Source organism: Numida meleagris, chromosome 1, assembly GCF_002078875.1.
Source record: "Numida meleagris isolate 19003 breed g44 Domestic line chromosome 1, NumMel1.0, whole genome shotgun sequence".
NCBI classification, from domain to species: Eukaryota; Metazoa; Chordata; class Aves; order Galliformes; family Numididae; genus Numida; species Numida meleagris.
In genome coordinates this window covers 35,299,581-35,317,801 of record NC_034409.1, presented here as the reverse complement: position 1 = coordinate 35,317,801, position 18,221 = coordinate 35,299,581, and the positions used below count along the sequence as shown (strand labels likewise).

The 18,221-nt window shown below is 41.3% G+C and overlaps 1 long non-coding RNA gene across 8 annotated transcripts in view; it reads left to right on the top strand.

Annotated features, from left to right (window-relative positions):
- The window catches only part of LOC110392773, a 34,811-nt gene that overhangs the window by 5,377 nt on the left and 11,213 nt on the right, over positions 1-18,221 (top strand). For 2 of the 8 annotated variants that reach the window (XR_002434607.1, XR_002434614.1), the window contains 4 exons: positions 2,238-2,424; positions 10,557-10,651; positions 11,588-11,707; positions 12,810-13,936. This is a non-coding gene — a long non-coding RNA (uncharacterized LOC110392773). The other 6 variants (XR_002434610.1, XR_002434612.1, XR_002434611.1 and 3 more) reach the window with 6 other exon arrangements.

The following is an 18,221-nucleotide window of genomic DNA, read 5'->3' as shown; positions in this document are numbered from 1 at the left end:
TCCGGCCCCGCCGCCGCCCGGCAACCGCCCAACGGCCGCCCGCGGGGGTGTGGGGGGGGGAACCGAGCCGTTGGTCACCCCCAGGGTCACAGCCATCTTGGGGCCTGCCCTCAGGGGGTCACCGCGACTGCGGGAGGACAAAGGTGGCCCTGCGGGCCGTGGGAGGCTCGGTGCGAGGGGATCGAAACTTAAACATGGCGGTGCTTTGGGAGAGCTCTGGGGATCGCCCCGTGGCGGCCCGCGAGTCTAGGCAGAGGGAGGGAGCGCGGTGGGGGCAGTTGCGGGCCCTGCTCTGCGCGCCGCGCAGCGTGCCTCGTGGAGTACAATGCTTTGAATCCCTGGTTTGTCAGCTTGAACGTCACGAGTGCCAAAAATAGATAGCTGAACATTTGCTCAGCCCAGGACGGCGTCGAAATGAACTCTCCTGCCTACACTCAACCCGTTTGGAAATCTGTACAGACCGCATATATTTTCCCTTCTGAAGCAGCCGGTGGGGCTGCAGACAGACCTCCCTTCATCCCCTGCCACAGAGAAAGGCAGAAAAATAAATCTCCCCTTTCTCTGTGCCTGAGCAAAAGAATTCATCCCTGCAGCCAGAGAGGAAGACTTTGCCTTTTCCAGTGCCACAGATAAATGTGTAAACAAAGACATTTCCTGTGCTGGTACAAAGAAATAAACACTTTCCCTAGCCCCTCCTGTCGCACAGAGAAAACAATCCTACCTTTTCCCGCCCACGCCCACCCAACCTTTTCCCTTCACCGCAGCAGCAGGCGAGCTTTGTTCCCTCGATATCCCCCAGATGTACCCAGGCACCCCAAATTTCCCTTCCCTTCACTGTCAGGGCTTTAAATGCTGCTTTCTGGTGTCTCTTGGTATTTTCCTATTGTTTTCACAAACAGCGTGTGCGCATCAAAGGTATCTAAATAACTTTCAGCGTCAGTGTTCTTTGTGAGATACCCTCAACATTCAGGGAATGGTGGAGGAAAAGGTACTTCTCTGGCTATCCGAAGGAGGGAAAAGGGGAAGAGGCTTGGTCACATTCCAGCTGGATAAGAAAAACTGAAGTTGATGTCAATTAATCTCTTCCCAGGGCTTGCAGGATTTCTTACTTCACTTAAAGGATGTGTGTTCTCTGACTGTCAAGTCACAGACGGCTTCATGCATGTTCTGGGATTAGTTACAACTAAACATGGAGATAAGGGAAAGCTTGCATCCTATTTCAAAACCCTTCCAGTCAGGTACACCATTCACGATTTGCCTTACACAGTTTGTTTGAGCAACCTTCGACTACTATGAAAAATATGTGAAAAATTGGGTTAGCCTGTCATGTAATAAACAACCTCTTAATCAAGTCAGTGAGAACACATTGCATTGATACTTGTCCAGCTCTTCCCTTTCTAAAGCTGTGTGCATGGTAATCTTTCAGCATCAAGTCTTTAAGCCCTGGGCCTGCCTAGATGCCTCCTTCTCTCTCTCTCTTTTTTTCCCATCTGCAATCCATCCTGGCATCTGCTATCAAGGATTGTACTACCTGATGGAGTCTGGAGGGAAACTCAGGGGGAGGGCAAGGCCCTCTTGATTCCCCCAAATGTAATACAAGAAGCTTCAATTAAAAAGCCTCTTTCATGCAGGATTTAGGTTTACAAAAGGGAAGAACATGCTAATATAATTTAAAATACCTAGGCTGCAAATACCAATGCCTTTAACAGCCTTCTGCAAAATCATAGCCACAGATCTGGAAAAAAAAAAAAAAACAAAAAAAAAAAAGCCTAAATACTCAAAGACAAAGCAAAGATTAATTTTTTTCATTCCAAGTGTTACGCTCAGGAATCTGAAGTATGTCTCGCTGAGTGGCCACAAAACTTTCTTCTTTTTGATACTGGCCAACTGAACATATCAGCACTTTCCAGACCATTGCTACATGTAGATGAGTTCAACAGACTTTAGTTCCCAGGGCAGAAACATTTATTAGACAACTGTCAGGAGAAAGTGTGCAGTGCTCAGAAGTCAGAGGGCAAAGTGAATCAGGGTTTTCTTGATCCATTTTCCTGCCGCCTCAGCTTTTATCACCCAGGAGTGTGAACTGATACCTAATGACAGAACATTACTCTTCCCTTTCTTGGAAATAAATGCACTGAGTATTGATGAGCGTCAGACTACGTGCAAGTGGCTTGTAAAGTAGTGTTGTCAAAGCACCTGTTTTTAAGAGAAATAATTTGAAATCTGTTTCTTTCCAGACAGACACCTAAACAGCCTTGCACATGGGAAGGTGCTAGCTCAGCCGAACGCAGGCTGTTCACCACAGTGGCCACTTGAAGAAGAGGGGGAAGAAGTTGGGCTGCGGATGGGATCAGAAAGCTGCTCACCACAAGGAAAAAGGAAGAATGCATCTGTCCTGATGAGGCTTAGGATGGGCTGTTACAGGTATCACCCTCCTATGATAAGCTGTACAAAACATTCTAGAACAAAACTTAGCAACACTTGGTAAAAATAAAGTAGTTAAATCATAACCATTGAATGAGATAATTAAAATTCAGTTAAAAAAAAAAAAGAACCAGAATAGTCTAGAACAAAACATCATATCTGTAAAAATTTTATCTAACAGTATTCCTGCCCACATAGTACATTAAAATGCATTATTGAAGATAATACGCTAGTACAGTGAGAAGTACAGAGCATGCTGTGTTTCATGTGCTCTGCCTTGATTAAGGCTCTGCCTTGTGACCAACAGAGATACTAATTCCAAGCAAACTGTGAAGGTTCAGCAAGGTCTGTTTTGCCAGAGTGCCTTGGGACACAGCTCATCACTAATTGTCCTATTAGTACACTGTATCATAGAATCATAGAATCATAAAGGTTGGAAAAGACCACTAAGAGCATCTAGTCCAACTGTCAGCCTGTCACCACCATGCCCACTAAACCATGTTCCTCAGTGCCACATCTACCTCCAGGGACAATGACTCCACCACTTCTCTGGTCAGCCTGTTCCAATGCCTCACAACTCTTTCTGAAAATAAATTTTTCCTAACATCCAACCTGAATCTCCTAAGCATCACAGTGAACACCCCTCACCATGTCAATCTTTTTACCTCTCTAAGATGGATGTTGGTTAGAGTTTAATTACACGGGGCTTTGGTATGTAGTAGGGTGGGAGAGTTTGGCCAGTCAGTCACCTGGCATCTTTGCTGCTGTGGTATTAGCAAATACTTGTGTGGTCAGCCACCAGGGAATTCCTGGCAGCCACGTGTGTCCAAAGCTGAGATGATGACTTTGGGGGCTCCCACAGTGACGGATGCAGCAGGTGCTCAGCACCTTGGTATGCTCTGACAGTTCTCGCCTGGCACAGCTAACTATTTTGGTTGCAGATAAATGACAAGCAAGACTGAGCAAATACAAGGCTACCCAAAAATATGATGAGCATGGAGGAAGTGGAAAAAAAAATTGGTGTACAACACAGAAAGTCTTGCCTCTTTTTTTTTTTTCACTTCCCTCATCCTCTCATTCTAAGCAGAATTTACATAAGAAGGAGAATCTACACTCTCAGCTTCTTTTAAAATGTTTGAGAATCTAAGCCATTTAAATATATATGATCTTCCCATTGTTTTTTTGTGAAGCAGGTCATGCATTCTGAGCTTGAAATATTAAAACACTTAGGATATGTCTCACCATCAATTAAAGATAGGTCCAAGTTTGTTCTCTCAGCCAGTAATCTGTATTTTGAAAGAAAACCCTTAAGCCTAGTGAGTGGTTGCCTCAGAAAGGCCTGAATACAATCAGCACCAGGGTCTCATTAATGTGTTGTGGATAATTTGGTTGTGAGCAGGGCTGAGTATACAACAGTGTGGTCTTTCAGCAAATCAAAGTGAGCACAGTGTAGGCACTTGAGAGCCAAAATACAGCAATCTACTAATGCAAGCAGTGCAGTTGGGAAGCATGCAGGTAGGGGCTCAGCAAGCACTCAGACTTGCACTTCACTGCATCGTACACCAGTAAAGTTTGCAACTCCTCCCTCTCTCCCTCTGCATAAAAAAATTCCCAGCATCACCTGTAACTTAAAATAAAATTGTATTTCAATATAATTATAAAAAATTGGTTACGTATTCAGAGCAAGAGTGCAGAGAATCACTGCCACAAGTCAGTTTGCTAGACCATATTCATACTGACATGAGCATATATGAAGCTAAACTGTCTTGCTGGGTTCAGATTTGTGTTGGCCTTTATTTCAATGTATGTTCTGTCATTGCAAAACTTTATTCTGTGCTCAGGGATTTGCTCTTTCTACTGTTTACGAACACGTAAGTCACTACATCTGTTACAGCACTAAAACAAGAAACGATGTTTTATTGGTCAGTGAAGAGGTACTCAGATCCTGTGAGTCTGCAAGCATATGGTAATTTTTTATTCTTACGCTATTACAGCTATTTTGCAGAAGATTATCTCACAATATATTTGTATTTTACTGCTGGTAAATTACACATTAAGGAAAATGTTTTCCCTTTTCCCCAGACCGTGCCAAGGTTTCTAAGTGTCTATATAATATATTTTCTATATCCTTTCTGGATTCTTTTAACATTAATATTCATTAGAACATTAGACTTATTCCTTTGTGTAAACTCCCAGCACACATAATGGGAAGAAAAGGTTCCTGTTTTCCATTCTTGTATAGCTGAAGCAATCCTGATGGAGTCAGTGAAGTGGCATTAATACAAAACCAATCTCAGGGAAAAGCCTAGTGGTGGTTGATTCTTTTTATTCACTGACACACTCGTGTATGCACTCAGAAAAAAAGTGAACCTCTGGCACAAGAAAGGAAGGAAACCTGTGCAGACCCTTCCCACCTCGTCTGTGAAGCTCCTCAATCCCCCCAGCTATGCAAATAAGGGAGATGTGAGAAGTGCAAAGACATCATTTAAAACCAGTGGCTCTCACTCAAGTGTTGGTCTTTCCTGAAGAAATCCTATAAAATAACTGTCACTGCACGATTACTATGCAGTTGATCACTAGGATTTCTACCAAACTATTTTGGAGAGAAACTACAAGGTTATTAAACCCTGTGTCATTCTCTGAATTTGGTTTTCTTTCCTAACCACCTTGAAGATGAATACAGAAACTCAGTGTAATCCTTCACATGTTCATTGTGGGCTGTTTCAAATACATCTGTTTGTACACAGGCTTAGTCCCGGCTGTTGAAAGTCTGGTAACCTTTGCTCATGCAATTCCACATGTAAAACTGTAAGAGACTTACCATTAAAGGCTTTATGGCAGCCAGTTAGTCTCCACAGCAGCGTTTTATTGAAACTGAGACCTAATTCCATCAGATGCTGAGAGATTTCGTCTCTCTGGTGTCAGGGAGCCCAGTATCTCATAGGGTGCACTGAAATTGAGAAATTACATATCTCACTCACTTGCGATAAAGCTTATTAATAGCATTAAATCACCTCTCTACAAAAGTACAAAAATGAGACATAATTAAAAGATAATGGGCCAGAGGAACTCATAATCAGAAAAAAAAAACCCAGCTAAATTCTTTTCCTCACCTGGGCTTTCACTGGGCAGAATATATTAATATTAAAAGGAAAATGAATCATTAAGTTGATGTCCCAGGGCCTGAGTGTCATATTATTAACTTGTATAATCCACTGTCAGGATTTACATGGTGTTTTTTGAGTTAAACCATGAGCCACCTGCTGAAAAGCAAATTTAAGGCTACTTGCTGGGAAATAACTTTCTCATTAAAATATAATCAGGGTTTGTTAGGGCAACAAGAAAAGAACCAACCTGATGTACTTAGTTAAACTGAGCTCTCCTCAAGCTGCGAACTGAAGGTATCAGACAGCTTTGGAGAGCTCTTCTGTTCCCCATTTCACAGGGTGCAAGCCCCACACAGACTCACTGTGGGAAAGCCAGACTATGTCTGTTGAACGTGCGTTGTAAGAGAAGCTCTACCCATGCTTCCTAAGGATAGGAGGCACTATAGTTACAATACTTCCGTAATGAGCCTTCTTCTCCTTCTCCATTTATCTCAGAAATATGAAAAGTATTTCAAGGGGTCATGGTCAAAGTGATATTTGGGTAACAATAAGGGATGTGCAAGCATATGTTTGCATTGGGTGGGGGAAGTTAAGAGTGAACTCCCTGATAATCCCCACTGTACCTCACTACTGGTCCTTTGGTCTGAAAATACCCTAAGCCACCTGGTCACTCATTTAGATTGCTGGTTAAATGCTTGGTGACTGTGTGCATATTCAGGTGTGAAGATGGAGGGAAGAAAAACAGCAAATATGCGATGTGAGAATGAAATAGAAGCTTTAACTCACTATTATCATTTGTAATCTCCTTCCAAAGGAATAAATAAACAGATTAACACCCAAGCAGTCCACTATTAATTCAGAAAATTGCAACATAAAAACACTCTATAATTTGGAAAATTAAGTAAACAAAGGGGAATTCCTCTAGATGTTCTACAGATAGAGAAAAAGAAGAAGGAGGCCCAAGGGAACCCTTCTGTATGCGTGCTACTTTACTCACGAAATTAATCCCAGCGACTTCAAAAGGATCACTCACAAATAGTTCCACCTGTGATTAGGATTTAAATTAGGGAACAAATTATTTTCGATTGCGGTGATTTTAATTTTAGTTTGCAGAAAGGTTGAAGTTGCTAATTATAGGTAATTTATAGTAACCTTATAAATTGAGATTTAGCTACATACAAAAATGAGTAATGCTAAACATTTGGGGGTACATCTAAATGTGAGTAGCTCATAAAAGGAAATAATTGGGGCAGAAAGATAGGCGCCTGTGTTCATTCCAGTACTTGGAAAACTATGCTGTAAGGAGATGTCAAAGCAGACAGACACAAACCACAGGTGTCTGGTGCAGCCCTGAGACGTCACCCTCCAACCTATACAAGATAGTCAACTCAGGAATATCTCCTGGAGGTGTTACCTGCATATTCTTTCAAGAAAGATGTTGTTGTCATCACAGACTCCCCTTCTGCACAGTAGACTAATGGCAAAATACCTAATTTGGGAAAGGTCAGTGCCGCTCTGTCCTTCAGCTCCTGAAGTTGTGCAACAAACTACAAGCTACCGCATTTGAAGAGCGGAATTCAGGAGTCACTGGGCCAGAGAGACAATGAGTTACAGAACAGAAATTAAAGAAGTGAAGAAGAAAAAGACTATTACTGTGACATTAGAGAGGGGAAGTCTTTAAAGGTGTTTTTTTTGAACTTTGCATACAGCACAATCACATTCCATCTACCTCCCCAGTCAGGCAGTGTGTAGCCTTTGTCAGGGTTTGGAACCAGAGTGAGTATTTTCAAATAGATTTTAGCTTCGGTATGTAAAGGCTAACGATCTATTTGTGTAAACAGAAAACACACAGAAAAACAGGCAGTAAATACTTCTGAGAAAGTAAGTCAATATACACACAAAATAAAAAAAGATTATGGAAAGCAACATAAAGAGGATGAAACTAGAAAGCAAAGACATAATCATTTTTTATTTTCTAGCATTAGCTTCCTGGTAGTGCGACCTTTGTCTTTTTCTGTCTGTTCAGTGCTGTTTCCACTAATGTTGTCATGCCCTAAGCCAACTTTTTGCTTTCAACTTCTTTTTGTCTGTTAGCTTTCTTAGCATTGTCTTTTGGCTAATAAGGAGGCCATGGGCCATCTGCAGCCTGTCTTGGGCTGGGGCTGTCCCTCTCTCAGCAAATCATGCCGTCATGGGGCTGCTCTCCTGTCCAGAAGTCAGGGTGGGTGAAGGCTGGAGTCCTACTGCCTGTGGGGCATCCGCTGGAAAAAGGAGAGCTGGAAGCATGAGGGGAGGTCTAGGCATGACTGGTGGGCTGATGTCTGCTGAGGAAAGTTTCAGGGTACTTGGAGTGAAAACAGCTGACCATTCCTCAGTTTCTTGCCCGTGGGCTGTGTTACCCCTGCAGCTGCAGAATTTTTGCTTGAGGTCTTTACCTCATGCAAGCAGCTGCAAAACAAGGAAACCTCATGGAATGGGCACCCTGCTAGTGGCAGCATCTGGGTGAGAGAAGTAAGACCCTGACAGATAAATTAAAGAAAAAAAAGAAAAATAAATTTTCTAATGAGTTTACTTCTTGAAAGCTCATTTTTGTCAATTTTTGTTCAATCCATGTTTTATTTTATCCTATTTTCCATTAATTTCTAGGTTCTCCCCACACCCCCAACTTGATAGCCTTATCCAGTCAGCAATTGCAGGGGCAAGTTCTTCCCATATGCTTCTGTCCTCCCCTCCCACTGCCATGCCTCTTGTTGTTGTGGAGGGCTATAAAATCAGCAGCACCCTGGCAGCCAGGTTTTTGTGGTTGCTCAGAAAGGCGTCAGTGTGAGATAACCTGTGTAGCAGGAAGTGCTCCATTGCACGCTGACAAAAATTCAGAGCTTGTGAATGTAATGGCACTTCAAAATGGCACAATCAAAGGAATGAATTCCTTAACTACTAGACACATAAAGATTCATCCAAGCAGCAAAAAGATGTTGCGTGTACTGAAAAGAAATATATGTCTTCTTCTTTGGGAAGTTTTAATGGCGTGCCAGACTGGTGACTGGGACATGTGCTAAATGGCCTGTTTCTCAGAGGTAACACAGGGCATGTGTGATGGGAGGTTACAGCATAGGTCTAACTAAGACATCTTCAGTAAATGGAAAAGCGCCTCTGAACATAACAGAAAGACAATATGTGTTGTCAAAAAGATAGTTAAAACAATTGTTTTTCATAGCAAATGCTCCTCTCAGGCATTTTAGTGAAGCAATTCAGTATAAATATGTGCTACTCTCTCTTTTCTTCCTGAAATAAAAGTCTCTATTAGCAAAATGCCAGAATCGGGGGAAGCAAACTGGAGGGCCAGAGGCACAGGAGCTGAATAAGTATAGAGCACAATTCTTCCAAGGATAGCTGATTTGTTTTTCTTTTCTCTATATATAATTTTCCTCTTTTGGCTTTTAGCCAAAGTCATAGTGCTTCCAAGACTTAGAGTGGAAAGTCCACACTTCTCCACAGTTTTTCCCAAATCCTGGAAGAATATTATAGAATAGACTATAAAATATTTTGATCTATTCTCAAGTGTTTTCTCATGGCATTTAATTCAAAAGGGCTTTCTCTTTTCAAGCTGAAAGTTGGAGTGCAAAGAAGTATGTGCAGATGAAAATCATTTCTTCATATGTGTATGTATGTATTTTTAAATGAAAAGAGAAATGATCAAAACATATCAACTCCTTGAGAAGAATTCTTCTGAGCAAATATTCATATATCATAGCATCAAGTGTGCTGTAAGGGCATTAGCTGAATATAACAGAACCCACATGCTCACTGCTAGCTCAAAGCAGTGGAGAGGAACCTGTTTGACAAGAAGACCATTCACAGTGGTTGTTGTGATGTTGGTAGATGTTGAGTAAAGCTTGGGGGGAAAAAGACATGACACCTGACTGCTTCATGTCCTTTATAGAGAAAGCTGTAAATGCTTACAAGTTTGCTACAAAGAGTAGCATGGAGAGATAAATAAAATTCCTTCATTTATTTTGACCTATCCTCATGAAAATTTGAACATTTTCTTTGCTACTGTGGAGAAATATCCTCAAAAATCTACATGAAAGTGTAACAGGAAGATCAACAGAATGTCTCAGCCATGAAGCATGGCCATCTGTGAACACACCTCCAGTTGAGAAGAAACGTTTGCTTGAGAAAGATAAAAACCTTCACCTCAAGCAATTGAGTCTCTCACAAGGAGGCCTTTTCATTTCCCATCTTCCCCAAGCGCTGTGATGTGAACTCTTTGAAATGACAGTGGTAGCAAAGTAATAAAGAACCAGTACAGGAGCCTGGGCAGACAACATACCCTGGGGACATGCTGTAGTTCCAGCAGCTGTGAGGAAGACATCAGCTTACAAAACAGCACCCAGTGCAGCAGCTCTGCAGGAGCAGCACATGAAATAAGATAGGGATAATTTGCAAAAATCCAGCCACCTACAATCAATGAAGTAATTTGTGTAAGTATGTCCATCAGTTGCAGAAATACCATTCATACAGCTGAACAATAAGAACAAAATTGCTTTAGTCATTAATCTACAGGCATAAAGCAGTGAAAGCAGGTGCCTCGCTAACCTGGACATTACGCGCTTGCTCTCATGCGTTGCCTTCTCCTCTGTATTGTTATGTATTTTAATGACAGAGTAACACTGAGGTCCAGCTTTCTTTAAGAGCAGATTTAGAATATGACAGCTTCTAAAAGTAGATTGTTTTAGACACCTCTGGGCCTTGCTCTAAATATAAATCATCCATGCAGTATGCTTGTCAGCTTACTCCAGACAGGTCATACAAGGGTTGCTTGGTTTTTGTCTTTTTTCCACCTAGATATAAACAAACCATGTAGAACTTTGAAAAACAGCAAGACTGCTGTCATCCTCAGTAGATAGAAAGCAACAGAAACACTATTCTTAAGCCCTTTCTTTCCATATGGATCATAAAATGTCAAGACTGCCATTTTCTTCCCCTGGATAGACTTTGAGTGTAATTTCCATTTTGATACAGATCCTGGGGATGTAGATGGAACATCCTGATGCCGCTTTGCTCATAACAGAAGGAGGACCTGAGATGAGAGTGCCTCAGAAGTACCAGACATTTTGGTAAGCCCATAATGTAAAACTCTATGCCCTGAGTGAAATGCTCAGTATCAGCATAATCCTGCTAGATCTTTCTACAAATGGACTCTTTGTTCATCTTTAATGAGGAAATTCAACATTGTTTTGCTGTTCCCAGTGATATAACACAAGATCAACAAAATTACCTTCTAAAATTTCCATCTTTAACATCTATTTTAAATCAGTGGTGTGATGTCCACTTCTTAATCACTGGTTCATAATAAATATAGCCTGTGCTTGCAAAAAAAAATTAGTGTTGTATCTTTAAGGGTTGCACGTTTCCTTTGAGACTGACACTAATTTCTGCAGTGCCCTGGGCAAGAATAACATGAGCACTGCAAGCCTCCATGAGGCTCCAATATCTGTGGTGCCGTGCAGAGAGCATCTTTGCACATCCACGACAAGCCCTAACCTTTCCTCCTGCCCTCAGCTGCCTGTGACTTTGCCCCCTCAGGCAACGATTGCCCATCTTTTCATTTCTGAGGCTTTGCAGTCTTTGATGGTGTTACAAACAGTGCTGGAAGCCAGGAGCAGGGAAAGGATGTGGTATAGAGGAGGATATGATGAGATTGAGAGGGAAACTAGGGAATTCAGTGTCTGTTGTGGCCTGTCAGCAACAAGTCAGGGCACAGTGGGGACAGGGAACTGGGGGCTGATGTGGTAGATGGACATGCTTGTGGAGTAGAGCCCTGGGAACAGGGGGCTCTTAGTGAGTAAACTGACTGCTTGCTACTGTTAAGGTTTCTTACTCAATTTAGTAGTACCAAAGAATCTTTCTCAGCTCCTGCAGACTTTTTCAGAACATATGGAGTACCCTTTTCATATGTGATATCAAAGAATCTGCCAGGCACAAACAACTTCTTCAAAAAGCAATGATGACCTTGACTGCACAAGAATGGATTGATATTATAAATATTACAGAATGTGAGAACTGCCCTGGGAGACTCAGTCTCACTGCTGAGGTGAAGGGAATGAACTATGTGGATCTCTGGGAATCTCCAGTCACACACGAATGACACACAAAGTTGACAGCTAAGCTTGGTAAGTCAGATCTCCCTGTAGGTGTTGCATTTCTATCCAATCTGTCAAAAAGACACAAATGCACACATCTAACAAGATGGGAAATGAGAAACATATATAGCTGCAGACAAGAATTAGTCAAGGCTGCACAACCTCTGATCTCCTCTGTTACTGCTTCATTCACCTTGCTAGCTCACCTAATCAGTGCTCTTTTATCAGTCTTGTACTGTTTGAAGACCAGCTGTGATATCCTCAGTCAACCAATCTATCAGCTGGATCTAGATTATCCATTCTATTTTCAGCCCACAGGCATTTTTCTTGTTAGACAGTTGAAGACCAGCTTCCAAATCTAGTCTAGCTCTTCAGTGTTCACCTTGCAAAACTGCATCTCAACTGCAAGCCAGAGAAAAGGATATGAGAAAAGGCCGCTATTGTCAGAAAAGGAGACAACTGCAAAAGTGGGTCAAGAGCACATTCTACAGCAGAAGCTCGAAATCTCAGAAATGGGTCAAAATGTAAATTATCCCAGAGCTCTCAGCATCCACCTGGGACAAGCACCTATCTATTGGCACTCTGATTTCAAAGCTGTTTCAATGCACAGATTCGTAGATTTTAAGTCCAGACAGCTCTATAGTGATCATCCTCTCTGAAGTCCTGTGTAATACAGGCCTTAGGACTCAGTAAAAAAGAAATCATTCTTTAGACTCCAACCAGTGATTGAAATGGAGCATATCTTAAAGAAAAATAATCAGTCTCATTTCCAACGGGGAGTATTCATCATCAGCCCCGTGTGTTGTATGTCAGTGACTATCCCCATTGCTACAACACTTTATTTCTAGTCTGAATTTGTCTAGCTTCAACTTCCAGCAATTAGATCTTGTCTGAAGGTTCTTATGCCTGATTTGAGTGCCCTCTGTCACCAAGTTGCAGCTTCCCACATAGATAACCAAAGGCCTTGGGCTCCTCAACATACCTTCTGGAAATCATTTACATGTGGTCAGTACACAGAAAGTAAGATTGACAATGTATAAATTCAAGAAAAATAATAAATATTTCAAGATGAATTAATACAACATCACAGAATATATGTATTTTTGTTTGTTTGTTTTTGTTTGTTTTTCAGAATGAACATTAACTGTTCTTGCTTCTGGAGAATATTTTGCCACATTTTGCCTGCTGCTTGCAAATTGTATTGTGATTGCTGCTGGGTAGAACAACCTTTGCATCAATTGGAAAGATCAGGCTGTGGTGATTATTGAGAAAAATGACAATGCGAAAAAAAAGTTATAAAAAAACACCAACCAAGGCACGTTATTGAATCTGCCTGACTGCTAGCTTACTTTCCACTCTCCATAGCAGAAAATAAATATGTAACTCAGAAATTAACAGTAGATACACAAATCGTGCCTCCCAGAGCTATTAGCCATTTATTTCTGAGCATAATCTCATTTATTTTTATAACTCTTACCTTGATTCCAAATGAAATGCGTGATGTTGTAACTAACTTCATCCTGATCTCACAGCTAATCTACATTGCCTTTGTATGCAACATGATTTAGCTGGAGAGGATTATTTTGTTCCGATAATGGTAAAACTGGTAATAATATTCTGCATATTCACCACGGTGTTTCCCCTGAAACATGGGACCAACTGATTCCATTCAGTGCTTCTCATTCACATCTGATCCTATTTCATTTTACTCTGTCAGGGATACTCTAGTTCCTAATGACACCAGCACCAGAGGTTTTAGGCACTGCATTAAAACATAGGCAGCTGAGAGGAGAAACACTTTGCTGCCTCTGTCACAGACCGAAAGAGATACAGAGCATAAAAGGTGGGGCAAAGCCAGGCTCAGTGAGATTATTCATGTGACTGTGTCAATGGAACTGGATCTGCCCGAGTGCCTTTGTATTCTATTGGATGAAAGGAGTTACGCTCAGGTGAATGTTACTTATTAGGATGGAATCCATTTCTTTTGTTCTTGATTATTCCAAAACACTTCTGGCAGCACAACAGTAAATTCAAAAGTGAATAAATTCATTTGTTTGATGTTCAGGGCTGAACACTGAGAAATACATAAGTTTCATTTTGGTCAGGTTAAAGGTTAGATGTATTTTTCTTTATGTCACTGTTTACCTGGCCAGTGAAATAAAATCTGTGTTTACACAAGATTAAGTATCAGCTTAGTATATGTTTTGTATGATATTTAATGTATCAGAGCCACACTTTAAAGCTATTGAGAGTAAAGGCCTATAAATGTGTGACGTACGTGATGTAACTGCACATAGTTGGACAATGCACATTCAAAAAATTCCAGACGGAGGAAAGAAAACCTTCCTGAACACAGGACCTGCCATAGTAAAAGCCAAAATGCTTTTAAATAAGATTATATATACATATATGTATATATATATATGTAGAAACAGATTGATGCCAGCATTGCTTGCCAGCGTTGCCAGACAAGGAACACTGAAGCCACTTCACAGGCCTTCACACAAGTGTGGCAGCGAGGAAGAACCTTAGAAAGGCTATAATCTTTATTTATGACCTTTTTGAGACCCCTCATCACTGCCAACAGAGAGATGAATATAAATGAGAATGAGGCTGCAAGTGCCCACGGGCAAACTAGGGAAACATGAATGGAAATAAGGTATGTGGAGAAGAGAATCTAATGTGCCTAATACAGAAATTACAAATGCGTTTCACAGCAGGTAGCTACGAATTAATAACATGATATTGGTTATTCAGTCATGTTATCCTGAAATAACAGGGAAATAAGAGAATATAACAGCATGTCCTGTTTGCTCAGGCTTTTCTCTTCATATACATCAATAGGTCAGGCTTCAGCAGAGCCCCAGGTGCAGACAGGTCCCACCAGCTGTGAGACTCCCTGGTGGAGCTTGTCTCACCTTAGGGCACAGGTGTCAGCAAGAGTAGAGCAAGATGTGTGCTAACATGCCAAAAAGGGTTCTTGCCACTTGAGAGGAAGATCCAGAGGTCTCCAAGTGAATCCCTTCCTTGTTCTCAGAGGATCTGAGTGTTTTGGATTGAGCCAGGCCACATAGTGACCAGGCATGGCAGGGGAGGACCTGGCTGTCCAGCCATCACGGGGCTCCAGCAGCACTCTGGCAGATGGTCACAGCATGTCTGGGGATGTGCTTCTGAGGTACAGACCAAAATATAGCTGGGAACTGTAGTCTTGAGGTGCACAGCTTGAAAAGCCTTGATTTATGACAGTGCATTCACCAGACTTTCTATATGATTGTCTCCAAATTGTCTATCTATATGATCTATATGATTTATATTGTCTTTCTATATGATTGTCTCTCAACCTCATTCTGGGCGCTCACCAAGGCAGCCATCCTTGTTGTCCACAGACACAAAGAATTTGCTTGTCTTCTATTACTTTCTTTCATGTTATGCAGCAGTTTCTCCTCCAGTCCATGTGGCAATTGGTGCTGATGGCTGGTATTCAGGTAAAAATACTTTCTGCACTTATGATATTTTGCCTGTTTGGGCTGGATAGGAAGACCAGAAGTTCTGCCTTGCTAAAGGTTAGTCCTAGGAGCTTTGGCCCAGCACACTGCAAATAAACCAGGTATCTACTGGAAGCTGTAGATACATCGTGGCCCCAAATTAGAGATGCATAACTTAGACATCAGAATATTGCACTTTAAAATTCAGAGGATCTTGAGGGCACACTAATAGTGGGAGTGACTACCAAGGAAATCGCATTCATTTGGTATATTATTAAATTTGTTCAATAACTATGAACTAGTCAAAGAATAAAATCTAAGGAAGCTATTGCAGGAATGTGTACATAAATGATGGTTGAGTTTCAGGTTATGGCTATCAAATTTCAGGGCAGATTTCTTCTCAAAAATGCTGACTATGGGACTTCTCTCTCCTTGGATCTTCTCATGCCAAAGTCTGTCAAGTTGAACAGCACAAAATAGCACATCTCCAGGCACCAACACGACTGACTGGAGTGTGGTACTAGATTTGTCATTGGAAATAACCTATTTGGATCATAAATGAACTCAGCTGTACAATGCAAAAATGTTTGGCACTGCTCTTTATGAAGTACGAAGGGTGTAAGTCTCTAAAAATTCAGCCTTGTGATTTTATGCAGCCACTTTCTAGGAATGGTCACAGTTACAGGCTGTGGTGGATACCATCCAGTAATTTTTCTGCCAGAAATCGTTTTATTTTGTTTTTGGGCTGTTGAACAGCATGGCAAAATTCTGTCTGGAGGATATCCTGTATCTTCCTGACACATAACCAGGGGAGCTGGAAGTGGTAGTGCTCTCTGCCAACACTGACCATCTTAAAGTTCAGTTCTTAGCATAAATAAGCCTTCTATTCTTCTTCTCTTGTCGAGAAAGAAACATAGGCATCTCTCAAATACCTCTCTGGTAAGACTTTTCTTTACAGATATCTCCAGAGTTTCAATAGGCTGCAGATAGGTAACTTCCCTCAGAGCGAAATAACTGTACCACTCCCCTGGCTAAGAGTCAGCTCAGCACGTAATGAACCAGGAAATTTCAAACACTGGTCTGAAGGAGAAGGCCAATTTATTTTTGTTTCGGACAGGAATATCTTCCTTCTTGTGCTTTGTGGATGACACAAAATAGACTGTCTGCAAATCAAAAACATTTCCAAATATAGCTCTGCTCTTGGCTTAGAGGTTGCTTGTGACACTAGGCAATGGCATGGCTTCCAGCACCATGACATAATGAAATGTCTGCCGGCTGGAAAGTTCCTCACAGGATTAACTCTCCTAGCACAAGCTGAGCACCCCTTTTTCTAGAACAAAACAGTTCATAGTATGCAGCCTTGATCAAACCATACATTTTTAAAATTAACGACATATTTTCAGTTGGCTAGCTTGGGAGTTAGATATCAGTCTCTATTTAGCTGTATATATATATATATATATATTTTTTCAGTGAAGCTGCCACTTTGTTCATTACCCCTGAATTCATGAGTCAGCAGTGCACTGTTAAAACTTTAACTTGTTTTTGTGCATGAAGCCTCTGCCAAAGTTTCTGAGGATTGTTGTATCTCTCATCCATGTTTTTCAGGCTAGGCATATTGCATCTAAAGTTTGAGGCACATTTTCTGGGACAAGTTATCTGGGACATTTTATTTCACTCACTCTTCTGGTCTTACTGTCTTTGTGAGATACTATGTAAATACTTGTCACAGTTTTGTGTGCATAAGCATAAAGCTATCAGCCATTTCCCTTTTATGATATTATATTTGTAAAAGACAATTCTGCAGGCTGCTCAGCTTGAGCTCAATATTTAAATGTGCTCCTATTGTAGGCAGCTATACGCATTCATCGCTTCTGTGCACTGCTTCCATGCACAGAGCTGTTACTGCTTCAGAGCAGCTGGTCATGCATGATTATAAGCAGATATAGTTCTACTTTCATCGTGTCTTCAATCTTGATGTATCTGTCCTCTGCTGAAAATGAGTAACGTGGTTTCATGACAATTCAAGTGTCATCACACTGTGTTAACAAGGGCTTTGTATCAGCATCAGGAGGAAATGTGTTGACACCCTGTTTACAGCCATCCTCTGTGTACCTCAAGAACTGATTCTCCTTTCACTCACACCTATTTTACTTTGATGCAATTGCCCAGATTTTACAGGCACTCCTCCTTGGTATCCATCTGAGTAGGGAATCAGACTCAGAACTGCCAGATCTGCCTATTCAGAGGCTGCATATTCATTTAAGATCTCAGACTTGAAGAATGTTCTGATTTGCTCTGTGCAAAGTTGTTTTAAATGTACAAATATAAGCATAATTGTGTGTTTTTAAATGTAAAAAAAAATTATTTGGGTTTACAGGTGCAGCCATAATAAGTCATAAGCTTAATATTCATGTGAGCCATTGTTTTTTCATCCCTGATTGCTTAGAGTAGACTAGTGGTTTGGCTTTTAGGCTCTTGATATGTCAATTTTAGATTGAGACTTGAGCTAAATTTCTGTTTTTTTTTCATCAGTGTTTAAAACATATTTTGTTTTTATGGATGAGTTGCATCTGGAGATAAGCAGCAAAAATATAACCTCTATGAAATCATGCCAGCAATTCCCCCATTCCTCTGGTGTCACTTCTTTCACAATCTCTGGCCTCAAAACTTCAGCATCTGCCAAGACATCCCCACCACCCATTAACCACCTGCTTATGTTATGGCCTTTGACTTGCCACTTCATCCCAGGGAGACTGGTGACACTCACCTAACTGCCCTCAGTACCACTCCTACTCCAGCTTTTGTGGCTTCTGTCTTTCTTCTTTTAGATATTGTGTTCTCTAGCCACAGAAATCTCTGATCTCACTGCTGTTAAAGTCCTTCTCTCTCTCTTATGTTGACTTTCCACATGCTTTCTGTCCTTTTCACACCTTCTGCACTCCCCCATCTCTCATGTCATTTGTTTCTTGGTGCCTTTTTTCTTTCTTTCTTCACCACAGCCGTTCATGTCACCGCTGCACTATGGCCCTGGAGAGAAACCTACAATGTTCCCCAGT